Source organism: Bos taurus, chromosome 1, assembly GCF_002263795.3.
Source record: "Bos taurus isolate L1 Dominette 01449 registration number 42190680 breed Hereford chromosome 1, ARS-UCD2.0, whole genome shotgun sequence".
Lineage (NCBI taxonomy): Eukaryota > Metazoa > Chordata > Mammalia > Artiodactyla > Bovidae > Bos > Bos taurus.
This window is the reverse complement of record NC_037328.1, coordinates 88,657,011-88,671,740: the sequence shown is the minus strand read 5'-3', so window position 1 is coordinate 88,671,740 and position 14,730 is coordinate 88,657,011. Positions and strand designations below refer to the sequence as shown.

The window sequence follows — 14,730 nt, the reverse complement described above, 5'->3', positions numbered from 1 at the left end:
ACCAACAACCAGAAGTTTAGGAAAGGAAAAAACAGAGTGAAAGGGAAAAATACGTCTTAAAAAAAAATCAGATATCTGAGCAATTCAGATATTCAGTTCTTGCATATAATAAATAATGGATGCTATAATCATAACAATATTTCCAGATAACAAAAATACCAGTAATTAAATAGTGTTGATCTGCAATCATCTCCTTTGAGATTTTGTTTTGGAGTAGTTTTTGTTTGTTAATCCCACCTCATTTTCACTTCTATAGGCCAGTATAGTAGAGTTCCCTTCTTATTCCATCTGCCGCTTTCTCTAAGCCCCTCCCCTGGAGCAGACCACTTGGTTTCCATAGTAACCAGTATAAAACTTACTGCTCCTGGGGTAGCAGGAAGGGAGAAAGAGCAGAAGGAAAAGACTAAGCCTGAGTAGTGGAAGTAGATCACATCCTCTGCGATACTGTGAGCCACCAAGAACTTTCTTCTGCCTCCCTACTTGGAGAAGTACCCAGAACTTTTCAGAGTAGCACTTCTAGCAAGTAATTACCGTCTTCTCTGACCAATGGTAAGAAATCCCTCTTCCACCTTCCATGATTACAACGGTCCAAAGTGGATCAAGGTAGTGTACACTTCCCCATCCCTTGCACCCATCATTCATTCTTTCCATTTGGACAGTAGAGCCGGGCACATGACTGCTTCAAACTGGGACTTAGAGCTTTGTAAATTAGTATGAAATAATGTGCTCATCGATACTTTCAATCCCTTTGATAACTAATTTGAAATTTTATGTAAATGTATGCCCTGAATCCTACCTCCTCGGTAATGAGGAGAACGTTTCCTATGGGGACTGATTCTTTTACCTAACTCCAGAGAATTCTTATTTTTGTAACTGAGAAGGGAAGGATTCCCTTGCTGGGAGTGAGAATTGTTTGGGGAATCCTAGAATGCTTATTCTCAACTTCACTTGCCATGTAAAAACACCAATTTGCAAAAGGAATTCTCTCTCCTGTAGTTAAAAAGAATTTGGCAATGTGATCCAGTAGGCAGGGTGGTGTCGATCTCAGTCTCGGTAAGGAAGTCTGAGCCCTCTCTCTCTCTTTTTAATATGAGAATTTGAAAGCAGTGGGGAACTGATGTTGGACCTATCACAGCATTGCTAACAGACAGCCTATTACAGTATTTAATAAAAACAGAAACAGCGTGCCCATCATAGGCTAATAAATCCTACCTCCTGCACGCTTTAAAAACAGTAAGAAGCAGCTTTAACGGAGCTTCAGATAACTAATTTCAAGCATGGCTGTCTAGCGTGCCTGTCACTCCTATTGTCCTTCCAAACTCTTTCAGACATTTTGAGCAGGGAGTATTAAAGCTATGAGTTAGCAAGGGTTGTGACATTAATGGTCCAGGAAGGCTTTAGGCACAAGAGGTAATGATGATTACCGGTGGCTATTTGGAGGACTGCACTGGATCGCTGTCATTAAAAATTAAGCGTGGCTTTTGAGGAAGATGTGACAACTACCGGAGGTAGGATTTGCTTGTAAAACAAAGGAATCTGTTGCTGTTTCGTGCTTTTTTGTTTGCTCTGTGCTGTGTGGGTCGTGAATTGCAGGCAGGTGCAGAGTGAGAAGCAGGAAGGGGAGAGAGGGAGTGGGAGACCGATCTGCTTAAAGCAAAACACAGTGGATACTATTATGTTTTATGGCAGCAATGCCTCGAGGACAAACTGGCTCCAGACTCTTAGCCTGCTGAGTGTGCATTCCACGTTGCTTTTCCCATGGAGTAGAATGCTTAGAGGTCACGGAGAAAACAGTTTGCTTCTTATCTGTGGTGCCAGCTGGGCTGTTGGTAGGGTTGAGCGAGGACTTTGGTGGGTGGGAGGCATAAAGGTCCGAGAAAAAAAAAGAGGAAGCTGTCCTTAAGACTTGAAACCTGTTAGATAAATATTTTATTCCTATGATCAGTGTGTTTTGATAGCCAGAGACTAATTTTTTTAAAGGGAAATTAGAAGATTACGGTGGATTTCCCTGATAAAATTACTTTGAATTTTATCTATTATAAAAGAAAATTGGGTACCTTCATCCATTTTGCATATTGAAAGGCTGATCCACACTGTATAAATGGTTTGGTTAAAGCAGATCAAGAGTTTTGCACTAAAGAAGGGGCTTTCTCTCTGTTCCTGCTCTTGCTTTTAAACAACTGCCAGGGCTGCAGATGGAAATGGTGATTTGTTAGAGGTTATGGACTTGGTTCAGTTTTTTTTTTCCTTTTTTTTTTTTTAAAGAACAGCATAAAAGCACAGTCCTCCTTGTGAGATGAGAGGGGCAGTTGGGTTCCAAAGTCCAGTGGATAATGAGTGGATTTGCAGGGGGAACTTACACTGCTTTGTACTTTATTATGGGATCAGTATAGCTCAATCAGCAAAGGAAATGTCAGGAAATCATAAGCTTTTTTTTTTTTTTAAAGCAAAAAATGCAATGATCAAAAGCCAGTGTTTCTCCAAGTTGATGTATGGTGCAAGTTTCAGTATTTGTCATTGCATGTGACCCTCAATGTGAAGTGGCAGAAACGTAGTGACTGAATTGCTCCGTGCTATTGTGTTATTTCTCTATTAGACTTCACAAACTCCAAGATGTAAAGATGTTACTTTAGGTTTTGAAAAACTATATTCTGATGCATTGTTTTGGTTATAATGAATGGTGAAGATACATAGAATAATTGTATATTCATAAAAGAATGTACTATTTTTCAGTATATCTCAAACTTCTATAGTAATGTAGTATTAAGTAGAAATAAAAGTGACAGACAATTATGTTTTCAGCTAAATACTAGAATCAAGGCTAAGTGGGGCTTTTTCTCTTCTATGATGCAGTTGAGTTTGCAAATTTGTGACTTCTGTGTATTCACAAACACAAAGTTGAAATCATTGCCCTGTAGTGTGTGGCATCTATGCTTAAAGTTGTGTGTTCCTTTATCCTAATAGTGTGATGATTGTTACTGAACCAAACTCCCTTGGCTAGTCTTTATGTGACCAAGAGCACATGTCCAAAAAACAATCGTCAGAATATCTAGTGCAATTGAGGGGTATGACATTGTTTTCTGCTTCTCTGGGGCTAGTGGAATGTGTGACCTTGACCTTGTAAAGTCTCATTCTCTAGCCAATTGTGTTCACCAATCAAGAGCTCATATACAGAAAAAGAGAGCTCATAATACATAGACAGAAACACACACATTTAGTCACTACTGTCAGATTACAACTGAATATTGTTTCTATTGTTTTCATTAGTTCTGGTTTTACCAATATCTTCTGAATCTAATCTAATTAGGCAGTTATTTTAGAGGCAATCTAAGACATCAAAGTTGTTAACAGAAGAAATTATTTTGCAGTGGTCATACCCATAACATTTTACTGATCAACTAAAATCACTTTTCATAATTTTTACAGATTTGTGGGGAAAGGCTCTATATAATATTTTGGTGGTGTATTTGTTTATACTGAAATCCCTACACCATGAAAATTACAGGGGAAATATGATGATTTTTTTTCTTTCTCTGGTAGGGAAAGCCAAACCAAGTAATTTAGTCAAAATAACCTATTTTGTGTCACAAGTTAATTTCATTACCTGTTTATATAAATAGGTATCAACCAAAACATTTCCAAATATCCTTTCCTTTTAGTTTCTGCTACATCTAGTAATGAAAAAGCAACAATGCTCCAGTTACACAGAAAGCAAGTGTGAAATCTACCCTGACATGAAAAAATAAGCAAAGCTTTGGTCAGACTTTTTTTTCTCAGTCCCCACGGGTAACCCAGCCCTTGTATCAGTCACCAAGACACAAGTTACTAAGGCCAGTCTCATCATCTTTCTTCTCTGTTCCTCTCATATACACACCCAGTCATCATTCTACTTTATCAGTAGATATCAGACCAGACGTTTCTCAAACTAGCACAATCTTCTCTTTGATCATCTCTCTCCTTGTACCAAAATATGAAAATTAAATCTAAAAATATTCCTGCTATTATATAAAATTAAACAGAAGACCACAATAATGTACATATAATCCTGATTTTGATATATATGTGTGTGTGATAAAAAACTAGAAAAAAGCTGCACCAAAATGTTGGCAGTAGTTATCTCAGTGTGGTATTATTGATGTATTTTATTCTTTTTATTTATTTGTTGTGAAGATTTTTAGAGTTCTTAATATTTTTTCAAAAAGAAAATATTATATTAATTGTCAAAGATTACCATCAAAATTTATCCATGTTTTTTTCCCAACCATACTGACATCTTTTCTCATTATCATACATTATATCACACACTATGTCTTCCCCCTAAATTCCAAAGTAATTTTTTGATCCAAGCAAGACTGAGGAGAAATTCTATTTCCTATTAGACACCTTCCTCCTTGGGTTTCTTGTAACATCATGAAAAATTCAGCATCACCTTTTCTCAGAGACTGATTCCTACCTCAACTTAGATTTCTTAGAAAAGGAGAATGTGTGTGTGTGTGTGTTTAATTCTATAGACAGAGTAATTTTTTTAATATCCATCATTTACTGGTTCCTCATTATCTCCTAAATGTTGAAATGTTGGACTGATTCGTGACTCAGTTATAAATCCCTTTTTTATCTCTACTGTTGTTCAGTTGCTAAGTTGTGTCCGACACCGTGCAGCGCCACAGACTGCAGTGCGCCAGGCTTCCCTGTCTCTTGTCTATATACTTACTCCTAAATGAGTCTCAGGTCCTTAGAAACTATAAACATCTCACAAATTCTAATTCCTAACCTAGACTTTTCCCCTAACTTCCAAACTTACATATTCAATTTCTTACAAAACTTAAATGCCTTATAAGCACCTTATACTTAACATGCTGAAAGTCAAATTTCTGAATGTTTCCTCCCATATTTCCCCCATGTATGTAAGTAGAAACTCTATTCTTCTACTTACTTGAGTCCTATTTGAATCTTCTCTTCCCTTGACACACCACAAATAATCCCATTGCCTCCACCTTTAAACTGTACCTAGAATTCAACTACTTCAATATTCCCACTATAACCACTCTGGGCAAGTTATCACCAACTCTTAGTTTACTACAATGTTTTCACCACTGATCTTTTGCTTCGTCCTCCCTGTGCTCCCATGTACCTATTCTATTCTGTACCCAACATCAGTGGACATTTCAAAATTGGTTATATCATAATATCTTTTGCTCAGAAGTCTCCAATATCTTCCCATCTTATTTTACAGATAAAACCCAAATCCTTCCAATGGCATACAGGCCATGCATGATCAGCAGCTGGGTTCCTCTCTGGCCCCTTCTGCTATGACTGTACTTCATTTCAGCCATACTGACCTCCCGGCTATTCCTCAAACATGCCACACACTCAAACCCCAGAGCCTTTAACGTTTCTGTGCTTGCAAAATTCTTCCCTCCATAGCTATTGATTAAGTTTCTCACTTTCTTCTGGTCTCAGCCAAATGCCACTTTGTCAGAGAAGACTTCCCTGAAAACCTTGTTTCAAATCACACCCCTTGCACAGTTCTGATTCCTAGTCCCCTGATTTTTCTCTATAGTATACCAAAGAATTCCTCCACATATTGTATGTTGAGTTTTTATTGCCTGTCTCTCTCCTATTAGAATGTAAATGCTATGAGAGTAAGGACTTTGTTTTGTTCCCTGATGTATCCTATAGCACCAATAGTCAAGTGAATGAATAAACTGTTGAATGTAGGAACTGAACGTTTTCCCCCATCAAAATCCATTGTGTTAGGCTCCACGCAGAAGTTTTTCAACCTCAGGGTCTAATCTTTATGTCATAATATCTTTTCTTTTTTTCAAAAAAAGATACTGAACACCTTGAAGAAAGTCAAGGAGATTTATCAAGATGATTTTCTTTTTCCTCTCTACATAGGAAGGAAAATAATCACATCACTGATCCCAATCTATGTCAAAGCAAATAAAAATTCAATTTGCCTCAATTTGATCTTATCCAAAAGTTGACTTCTATTTCAAAAAGGCATCTTCACAGATCTCTATAAATGACTGAGGACACAGACGCATCCTCCGTTTCCTGTGCTCTTCTGGTGATGGGGAAGGGGTGGCAAAGCTAGGTTGAAAGGTACAAGTGGAGTCAGTATGCCTCCCTGAGCCTACAAGGCCCGGTGTCCTGTGTGGCACTAGGAATCAATCAATAACAATCAACAACTGTACTATTCGCTTACATGCATTTCTTTCTCTCAAAATCAGCATGATCAGTCTCCTGGTCTGGTTAACAGTGATCTCTTTACCACTCATAAAGTACACATTTTCAAATAAGCTGTAACAAAAGAATCTTATTTTCCCAATTGAGTACAAATAATAATTCCCAGTATTTCTTGAATGCTCTATAGTGAAGAGAAGTGTAATCTGAAAAGGATATAAAATCTGAGACAAACATAGGCTTTAGGAATAGACAGGTTTGGTCTGAAACTTACCTTTTTCACTTCATAGCTGTGTGACCAGATTTTAATCTTAACAAGTCTCAGTTTCCTCACTGGTAAATGGTGATAATAATACCTACTTCTTTGGGTTAAAGATTAAATGTGATAAAGTATGCCAGTGCCCCCATTAGAGTACTGGGCACAGAGGAGATGCTTAAAAAGTAATAGAGTTCTCATTGTCATTTAATCTTTACAGTGTTTCAGAGTAGTAAATATACTTTTCATTGAACAGGTAAGAAAACCAAGGTGTAGAGAATTTAATCATTAAAACTGCTCAAGGTCAAAAAACTAGTAAGCTATTGAAATTTACTCTCCCTTCAGCCATAGAGACTCCTAATACATAGGATGTCAGATTAACTATCTTTAATATATTTAGTGAGTAAAGGCTGCCAGTGATTAGGGAAATTTTTTTTAGAGGGAGAACCTGAAGAAAAGATTTTTCTCTCCTCTATGACCATGTGTATGCCTCATGGATTCTTTCCTTAAACAAAAAGTAGACTCAAACTGCAATGAAACTACTTAAATGAACGCTAACTTGCTTCTTAAGAAAAACCTCAGTCTCTAGAATGCAGTATAATGCAGCATGGAAACATCAGTTTCACCACCGTGAAGACCCTAGTTTGGATCCCAGATCTGCTCATTCCTGTTGTTTAAACTTGGTTTCAGTCTCCTTTTCCTCAGCAGAATGCAGATAGTCATAGAACACACTGGGGTCATGAGGATTGAGTGAGATAATCTATGCATAGCTGTTAGCCCTGTGCTTGGCACAAATCAAGTACATAACACATATTACCTATCACCACTTTAACTATCATTACCTAAAATGAACTTTAAACATTATATGTATTATGACATGGCCTTTCCAGGTGGTGCGGTGGTAAAGAATCTGCCTGCCAATGTAGGCGATACGGGAGACTCTGGTTCAATCCATGGATCAGGAAGATCTCCTAGAGGAGGAAATGGCAACCCACTCCTATATTCTTGCCTGAAAAATTCCATGGGCAGAGGAGCCTGGTGGCCTACAGTCCATGGGGTCACAAAGAGTCGGACACAACTGAGAGTCTGAGCATGCACATATTATGACACTGAGAGTTTTGATTTCAAGTATCTCTTTAGTTCTTACCTCTTGCTTCTACATGCCTCTAAGCTCATTCAGTAGATATCATTTAAGAGTCATTTAAGCATTTAGACATCATATAAGAATTCAAGGTGTTTGAGCATCTGGTCAGCACTAGAAAAAGAATTTCCTGAAATGTATGACATTTGCTCATTTCTTATTAGAAATAAAATGAGATATGCAAATTTGGAAAAATCAAGAAAATATCTGCTTTTTGAGCTATGAAACCAAATTTTAAAGATTTGTTTTTAAAGGACTTTAACCAAGTGTCTTTCTTCAGCCTTGTTGAGCTCCAGTTTCAACATTTCCTGTCTTCACTCTGCTTAAGGCTGTATGGGCTGAATTACTGGTAAACTGAACGCATCATCACCCAACATGACTTTTGTGCAGGGCGTGCATGAAATTGGCAATTAGCATTATCAATTATTCTAGATTTATATTACTAAATTCTTAATGCATAGCAATTTAACTTCATTTAATTGCTCAATAGAAATGAGCACCACCAATTAAACTATTGGGAAACTCAAATACTAATCTACTACATAGGCTAAACTTGAATCAGTTCTGAACTTCATCCTGCACCAAACAACTTCTCAGATTTCATCTTCTTGAAGGTTGGTTTGGGCCAGTAACTATTGTATTGTATGGATGTTTCCTTTAATATTTTGTCATTTCTCAAATCCACATGCTTAAGTGCAACTGGTCCCAACAGTGATAGATCTCTCCAAAAATGGAGACGTGACATTGTCATAAAAATGTCACAGATTTTCAAGGTTTGATTTTTAAAAAAATCTTCACAAGAAATTGCTCCTTTTTGCTCTAAAATACTCTACATATTTCTACCGTGGCCCTTAGCATACTGTGCTATAATCTTTGGTTCACTTATCTGCTTGCCTCCTCCCCAGTGAAATTCTAAGTCCCTAGAGGTTAAGGACTGGGTCATAGTCATGACAATATTTCCAGTGCCTAGTAGAGCTCCTGGCAGTGGCTAATGCTCAATAAGTATTTCTTGAATAAATGAATCAATTGTGTCTGTATTAGATTTCTTTCTTGAATAAACGAGTCAGTAATGTCTATACATACAGCAGAAAGTGAAGAAGAGCTAAAGAGCCTCTTGATGAAAGTGAAAGAGGAGAGTGAAAAAGTTGGCTTAAAACTCAGCATTCAGAATACTAAGGTCATGGCATCTGGTCCCATCACTTTATGGCAAATAGATGGGAAACAATGGGAACAGTGACAGACTTTATTTTGGGGGGCTCCAAAGTCACTGCAGATGGTGACTGCAGCCATGAAATGAAAAGACACTTGTTCCTTGGAAGAAAAGTTATGACCAACCTAGACAGCATACTAAAAAGCAGAGACATTACTTTGCCAACAAAGGTCCATCTAGTCACAGCTAGACTACAGTTTTTCCAGTAGTCATGTATGGATGTGAAAGTTGGACTATAAAGAAAGCTGAACACCAAAGAATTGATGCTTTTAACTGTGGTGTTGGAGAAGTCTCGTGAGAGTCCTTTGGACTGCATGGAGATCCAACGAGTCCATCCTAAAGGAAATCAGTCCTAGATACTCATTGGAAGGACTGATGCTGAAGCTGAAACTCTGATACTTTGGCCCCCTGATGTGAAGAACTGACTCATTTGAAAAGACCCTGTGCTGGGAAAGATTGAAAGTGGGTGGAGAAGTGGCAACAGAGGATGAGATGGCTGGATGGCAGCACTGACTCAATGGACATGAGTCTGAGTAAACTCCAGGAGTTGGTGATGAACAGGGAGGCCTGGCGTGCTGTAGTCCATGGGGTCACAAAGAGTCGAACACAACTGAGCGACTGAACTGAACTAAACTGAACTGATGTCTACACTAGGTTTCTTAGTATCCACTTTGACCCAAGGAGGGTAAATGACCAAGTGGACAACTCAGTCATGCACCTCAGAAACAGAGTGCCGCATGGAAGGAACTGTGTTTTAATAGTGAAGCCTGGCCCTTCCATGGGCTTACTCGCTTCTTGTTCACCTGTTGTCCCACCTCTTTTTACACTTAGGTCCTTTCCGGTGCGTTAGTGGCTGTTCCTCCGTCCTTTCCTTGCTACTGTCTATCCTGTCACTACCCTATCTTGTGAAGAGTATGATGGGACGTTCCATTCAAAGCCAACTTGGAGTCTGACAGCCTCAGACAGCAAATTCCTAAACTCCTCCTCATCAAAGCCAGGGTGACAGACGAGCCTGGGTGAGGATTTCAGCTCGCTGGGAGGGGAGGGAATAAATCACTTGTCAAAATACCAAGCCTGTCGACTTCTTAGGAAAGAAAGAGAAGATGCTTATATTACTAGATGGGAAGGCTTTGGTTTGCATTTGCCAGCATTTGTACTAAATGAGGAAAATGTCAGATGAATCCCACATGCAGGTTCCTTGTCATCTTGGTGTTTTCCTGTGTGAAATTAAAACTCCAGAACACTCTGGACATAAAAGCTCATTTTCAGCGTTCAATAATTCCACTTAATGAGTAAAAAAGAATAGTTAGGCAAGTAGTAAAATATATAACTACATTTTAAAGTATAATTTTAGACTAGATAATTAGGTTGCAAACTCTTTGAGAACAGGCACTATGTTTTTTACAATTCTCAGATGAATAGAACTGTATTAAATATATATCATGCTTTTAAAGTAACTTTTTGACTGATACACACTCCCCTCTTAACGCTATGCTGTTGTTCAGTTGCTCAGTCATATTTGACTCTTTGTGACCCCATGGACTGCAGCATGCTAGGCTTCCCTATTCCCCGAGGTAAAGCCACATTACAGAAGTTATATTACCATGGTAAGAATTTAACATCTTATCATTATTTACCAGGCTGCTGGACTGGACATTTAGGGCTCTAGAAACTACACTAGTCTTAATTCCACTGGACCCTCTTCGTGCGCGATGGTGTAGACAAGGCTGTTATGGAAGAGGAAGGAAAGAAGGGCTTGTGAATCGTGAGGTTGCCTGTTATTCATAGAATTGTATTAACTCACAGGCATTTGCAATTGGAAATGATTTTCAAAACCAACCCATGTAGGCTTCTTCTGAAGGAGGATTCAATTTGGAACTTGGTCAAAACAAAGCCTTTACAACCCTATGCAGGTCTGGGGGATTCCACTGTATTTTGTGACATAGTTCAGGACTTTAAAAATAATTAGTTTGGTTTTGTCAGACTAATTTTTTTATTATTATTATTGTTTAATTTTTTTAACTGGGAAGCTGGTAAAAGTCATGTGCCTGACTCCATAATTCTTATCTACAAAAGTAAAGTATCTTTCAAAGTGAAACTCAGAAAGTTGAAAAATAGGCAGCAATTCAAATGCAAATCTAGAACTTTTCTTGCTCTGCATCAGATGCAGAGGATCAGTGTGGCCATGCTACATAAAGCACTTTATGAGAAGGAGAGAGAAACCCTTGGTAAATCTTTCCCATGACATAATTTTTGAGTTTGGTTGTGTATGAGCACCCAAAAATGTCTGACCATAGGAAGAATTTGTAGCTCTATGAAGCTGAACTATAATTTTCTCAAAGGGATTATATTTCTGAGTAAATCTGGGACCACTGATTTTCTTTGGATATTTTTTAATTTTCCATTTATTCCAAATGAAGAAACTGGAGGCAGGATGGGGAGGGGACAACAAGCTGAAATCCAGAAGAAAATAATACCTAACTTTAGACAAAATTGCAACAGGACTGGTCCAGTTTCTTCCTCTCTGTGAGGATGATCAATGACTGGTTTAACTTCACTTCCTAGTGGTTTTTTTTGATCCTGTGTGGTGCTTGGGAACAGCCATGTGGAGCTCTCTGTGTAGACAACTCAAGGTAACTATTTGCTTTAAAAACATAAAAATAGAACAGCACAGGACTCAATTCTCTGCTGGAATGAATCAAAAGAAAAGAGAGAGGGAAATAAAGTTCATATCAAAAGGAAAAGGAAGGCCTAGATAATATGTTACCAAATTTGAGAAAATCTTTCCAGGTGTATAAAAGACAACAATAGCCCTGATGTGGAGAAAAGTGGCTAGAGAATATCTATTACGACCTGCTTCTCAATCTTCCAGGCCTATTTCCTCATTGACAAGTGGATTTATTATTGCTAAACTGAAACTGAAAAAAGAAAAAAACTTGGTACAAAGAAAACAGAAGATGATTCATGTCTATATGAAAAGTTGCCTGTGTGCAATTTTGATTTCAGATAGTTTAGTAGAAGATTCTTCCCATTGGCCTATGAATGTGTTCAGGTGTCCATGTCCGTGCTTTAAAAAAAAAAAAATTCTATTCTCCATCTTCCCACTCTTTATAAGTCCTCATTTTATATCTGCATTCCTTCAAGTATTCATTCATTTATTTAACAAAACTGAGTTGAACTTTCACTGTGGACTAAACACTGTGATGGGTTTGGGGGTTACAATGTTGAGCCAAATCAAAACGAAGCCCTCCCCCTCAACCATGGAGGTGACAGTCCTGAATGAGAAAGATAGTATTCAGATGGTCCCACAAATAAATATACAATCTCAAAGGTAATAAACACTAAGATTATTTAATTGGAGACATTAGGGTAGGGTAGTCAAGGATGTCAGGGAAAGCTCTGAAAAGGTGATGACTGAGTTGTTTAATGAAGAAGCATAAAAGTGAAAGCAAAAGAGCAAGTGTAAAAGCAGCAGAGATGAGAAGAGAAGCTTTCTAGGCAGAGAGAAAGCATGAGCAAAGGCTAACCAATGGCTGTTCACTTATTCAACATCGACCAAGTGCCAAGTGTGTGTGTGTGTGTGTGTGTGTGTGTGTGTGAGGGTGGGGGGGCGGGGAGAGGGGGAATTTCTGGCCCTCATGGAGCTTGTTGTTGTTCAGTTGCTACGTCATGTCTGACTCTTTGCAACTCCATCAACTGCAGCATGCCAGGCTTCCCTGTCCTTCACTCTCTACCAGAGTTTGCTCAAACTCATGTCCATTGAATTGGTGATGCCATCCAACCACCTCATCCTCTGTTGCCCACTTCTCCTCCTGCCCTCAATCTTTCCCAGCATCAGAGTCTTTTCCAATGAGTCGGCTCTTCACATCAGGTAGTTACATTCTAATGAAAATTAGTAAATTAAAAAATTAGTAAATAGATAAAAAGGAAGCCTGTTAGAGAGAGTAGATGAGGACTGTGCCTCTAATAGATGGCCGGTATGGCTGGAGGGCAGGAATCAAGCAACATGTAGTTAAAGATAAGGCTGGAAAGGCAGGAAGAGCTTGGCTAGTTAGGACCTTGCTGGCCATGTTAAGTGTTTGCTGCTCTTTATTCTAAGAGCAGTGGAAAAGTATTCACGATGTTAAACAGGGGGCTGACTAGATACTTGTGCTTTGCAAAGGTATCTCTGCTGCAATGTGATGATCAAAAGGGAGAAGATCAGGAGTGGACACAGAGAAGCCAGTTGAAAGGCTATAGTGTAATCCATATGATGGTAGCCTGGACCAGGAGGCAGAATGATGGTAGAAAAGTGGACAGAAGGGGACGTGTGTAGGCAGTCACATCAGAGAGTTGGTGAGGGGCTTATTTTGAGAGTAGATGGGTGAAGAAGGAGGTGTCAAGGATAACGTTAGATTTCTGGCTTGAATAACTGATAGATGGTGAGGTTACGGAACACTGGAAAGTGACTGGAGTTTGCTTTCATCAAACAACATTTTGAAATTGTGGTTTGCACTTACTGTCTCCGCTTTATGGCTCCTCATTTATTTTTAAGGCACCGGTGCATCATTTCTGACCACACTGCATTCCTGTGACTGCCCTCTTCACCCTTTCTAAGAATCCTTTATCATCCAATTTGTTGACCTTTTCACAACCCCCAGGATTCTTGATCACAGCATTCAAAACTGTGGACTATCCTCTCTCTTTCCCTGTCTCTCTTTCTCTGTCTCTCTTTCTCTCTCTCTGGCTCTCTCTCTAATTTTTTTTTCTCCCTTGAAATCCTTTCTTCCCTTGACTTTAATCATGTTTAACTTCCCAGGTCCCCTACTGCCTTAGGATTTTTTCCTATCTTTCCTCTTTACTGGGTCTTCTTTTTCCTTTTCTATCTTTTTACATTCTTTCAGTAATTGAAAGTATTACCTGTCTACACCTATAGCTTAAACTGTCTCTTAAGTGTGACCTGGCCCCTAAGTCAAGTCCTGTGCTGCCTGCTACCTGGTAGACATTTCCCTGTGGCTGCCATTTTACACTGTGAAATTCATTTGGCAAAACTAAATTCATGTTAAGACCTAATAAACCCACTCTGTTTCATGTTTCTATTCATTGGGCCACTTGTTACCCAGGTTTTGACACCAACCATGGTCTTTGAATCCTTTTCTAACTGTAGACCTAACCAACCTGAGTCCTATTGATTCTTCCTACAAAATATTTTTTACATCTGTGCCTTTTATGCCTCCCTATGCAAATGAGAACCTTCATTCTCACACCTTGGTTATGAGGATAGTTTGCTAGCCAACCTCCTTGCTCCTGGTCTGATTTTTCAAAATGCTGTCCTTAAATCACCTACACAAGAATGACCAGGGAAGTTTTTAAAAAATATCAGTTTATGTGGCTTACGTTTAATCAGAATTTTTTGGGGTGAGACCAGAAAGTTTATCGAACACCCAAAGTAGATCTATTACACATAAATTTTGAGAAAAACTGCTCAACCCTTGCCCAGCCTATTTCTTCTACATTCTCTACATTACCGAGAATGACCTTGGAGCTCCCCTAATCACAGCCCTTCCACGACTCTTGTTTAATCAAGCAAATAAAGTCTTCTCCCAGGATTGGAAATCAAGATTCTCCAATTTCTGGTATCCTGATAAGTTTCCAGCCTAATCTTTACCTTTCTCCTCTCACTCTGTGTTACAAGTTTGCTCCTTGGCCTCATGCATTTCTGACATCCAAAGACGGTCTCTCACCCACTTCACTGTCATCTGTCAAACTCCTACCAGCTCTCCAATGGCCCCTTCTGGATATAAACTTCTTCCATCCCTTTTCCATCTCCTTTACCCTTTGCATTCCTTGCCCTCCAATCTAGAAGGGACTTCTCTCCAGTCTTTGAACTCTTTCAGCAGATTTTACCTTTGGCTAGTTCCTATCACACATTAAAACATTTTTATTGTTTATATTATT

At 38.8% G+C, this 14,730-nt stretch overlaps 1 protein-coding gene across 3 annotated transcripts in view; it reads left to right on the top strand.

Annotated features, from left to right (window-relative positions):
* Positions 1-327: 327 nt before the first annotated feature.
* The window catches only part of KCNMB2 (potassium calcium-activated channel subfamily M regulatory beta subunit 2), a 513,346-nt gene continuing 498,943 nt past the window's right edge, over positions 328-14,730 (top strand). For 2 of the 3 annotated variants that reach the window (XM_024990375.2, XM_059885347.1), the window contains exon 1: positions 328-549. The gene's annotated coding sequence lies outside the window, so the exon portion shown is untranslated. Of the gene's footprint in view, positions 550-1,129; positions 1,509-14,730 lie in introns of those variants that run through there. The other variant, XM_005201658.5, reaches the window with a different exon arrangement.